Below are 2,928 nucleotides of genomic sequence, written 5' to 3' on the forward strand. Positions count from 1 at the left end.
ACTATATATTACTGCCAAAAAAAAAAAAAAAAGCAGGTGGAGGCGAGACAATTGCCTGAGCTTAGGAGTTCAAGACCAGCCTGAGCAACATGGCGAGACTTCGTCTCTATAATAAATCAAAAATCAAAATCAAAAAATTAGCCAGGTATAGTGGCACATGCCTGTGGTTCCAGCTACTTGGAAGGCTGAGATAGATCACCTGAGCCAGTAGGTTGAGGTTGTTGGTGGCCGTCAGCATGCCACTGCACTCTAGCCTGGGTGACAGAGTGAGACTCTAACTCCAAAAAAAAGCTTAAAATGTAGATAAATAAATAAAATGTAAAAAGAAGGGAGCATTAAAAAAAAATAAAAACAAAGGTCGAACATGGCATCCAATGCTATCTTCTTTCTGTTGCTCAATTCCAACATGTGGTCTATGTGCTTGGAAAATCATTTTTATCTCTTCACTGTCACACTTTCAGGAACCACACAATCAACTTTAGGTAGAAAAGCGTGGAATGATTCCTTTATAAGTCCACTCAAAGTTAGCATTCTTTTGAGAAGAAAATATACAGCTAATCTTCTTGATTAGCTGAAGAAGTTTCTCTTTTATATTTGGTATCTCTTCAAATACAATCATAATTTGGTCAATTGAAAATATGTGTTTATGAAGAGAGACACTTGTAGTACCCAGTTATATATATGGATCATATTATCATTCTCATCTTTGAGGTATTTGTTTTCTTTCTTATATTCTGTCAAAATAGTAATAGTAGAAGTAGTACTAATAATATCCTTGTGCTTAGCTGTTTTCTCTTCACGAAGACTCCTGAAGGAAAGAGGCTAAATGAGAAGGTAGCATATCAAAAGGGAAGAACAACAGCCTGAATGTTAGGAGACGTAAGTTTTATGACCTATTTTGACATGAATGAGCTCATGATTTTAAACATATAATTTCCTTCTTCCAGATCTTACTTTCTTCAATTATACCATGAAAGGATTCAATGAGTTCACCATAATCTATGATTTGTAAAGCCTTCAAGAATTCCAAGCTAACACCATGGTAAGAGCAAGGACAGCAAATGGAATGGGAAAGTGGGAAACCCAGCATTGGCTCTCTGTCACTCCCATGCAGATTAATTAGTCTCAACTTCCTATGCATGCACTATATGGAGGACTTCGTGTCAACAAGGGCCGCTGTAGTTTTAAAAAGAAAACGTTAAAAAAAAAACAGACGAGTTATTCTGTAAGATTTTACAGCAAAGATTTTTTGAAACTTTTGGAAGAAATAAACCCAGAGAATGGTTGTATGGTCATTCTTTCTTCTGATCATCACTCTGATTTTTTTTGATCTGGCCGAAATAGGGACAAATTTTTTTCTAAGGAAGATTGTCCCATAATTCCCCAGCACTTCAGGTTTTTTTCTCATATGGACACGCTACTTTTTTTTTTTTTTTGCATTATGGTAATGCATTTCATAGACAGCCCATACTCAGAGAAACAAAGATGTTCCAGCAGAGTGTATATTTCACTTAATTTTAGCAGTATCAATAAAGCCAACTAATATGATAAAAAATGTATTATATTGTAAAGCTGTTTATATAACAAATTCAAAAATCAGGAAACATTTTTTCTTTCTGTCTTTGTTTGATGCTAAGATAAGACCAGGTCCTAAGCAGAGAAATTGCTCAGTACTCCAGGAAGCTGGGTAGACTACTAAAGGGGTGGAGACTCCTGGGCTTGGCAAGAGTAGGACCAAGAGAAATGCACAGGAATAGAGTTTCTAGAAATTGGTGATGACAGCCATGGGCAACAGAGATGCAATTTATGTTATTTTTGCACACTTCACCTCCATTCCTATCCCGATGTAATTCTGATAAAACCAAGGCAACAAATTAGCAGAGCGTGGTAGCATGCACCTGTAGTTCCAGTTACTTGGAAGACTGAGGGGGAGGGATGGCCTGAGCCCAATAGGTGGACACTGGGGTGGCTGAGAGCGTGCCACTGCACTTTAGCCTGGGCGACGGAGTGAGACTCCAACTCAAAAAAAAAAAAAAAAAATATATATATATATATATAAACCCAAGGTAAATAATTCCTATTCCTTCTGCTGAATGAAAGTACTGCCTGATTTTGACACATATCACTGATCATTTTTAACAGAAACTAAATTATTATAATAATAATGCACTATTTTTGTCAATACTTGTTGAATCACTTGTGCCAGAAACTCTGCTGAATATTTTACTAATTTCACTCATTTAATCTATACAATCCCCTGCAGGGTATTATGTTCCCCTCTTTACAAATGAGAAAGCCTGAAGCTCACAGGAAGTTGTTTAACCTGCTCAAGTCACACATCTGATAAGTGAGAGGCCCCATCTGTCTAACTTCTAAGCACTTAACCACAAGTTGTTTTCTTCTCCAGTCTCTAGAATTTGAACCACTTGAACAAAAGTCAAAACCTCTATTTTGGGCTGCACTCAGTCCCCAACACAACAAATGGCATTCAAAAATAATTATTATTGAAATAGCAATCCCTGTTGTTGGTGATAGAATTGAAACTAAATCCATTGGTAGACATGGAAATATTAATACACTGTGCAATGGAGCTAATCTTTACTTATTCCCATCACGACAGAACAACACACACAAACACACACACACACACACACACACACGAGCTTAAGCTTAATTTTAATTTATATAATCCATTGATTTGTGAACATAGGACCATTGTCTTCTCTACCTGGAAATTCTGAATTCTCAATAATACATTATCCAAAGAAGAATATCAAAGCAATTAAGATATATATATAGTCTAATTCATATGGATTTTAATGTCTATAATCTCTTCTCTAAATGGATGTGTTATCTTAGGGCTATGGTTTCTCTTTAGGGAAATTTTTAACTCTCTAGAATACGATATTATTTAAAGAAGAAAATTAA

Source organism: Carlito syrichta, unplaced genomic scaffold (genome assembly GCF_000164805.1).
Source record: "Carlito syrichta isolate Samal-C Ts95f unplaced genomic scaffold, Tarsius_syrichta-2.0.1 Scaffold160482, whole genome shotgun sequence".
In the NCBI taxonomy this organism is placed as follows: Eukaryota; Metazoa; Chordata; class Mammalia; order Primates; family Tarsiidae; genus Carlito; species Carlito syrichta.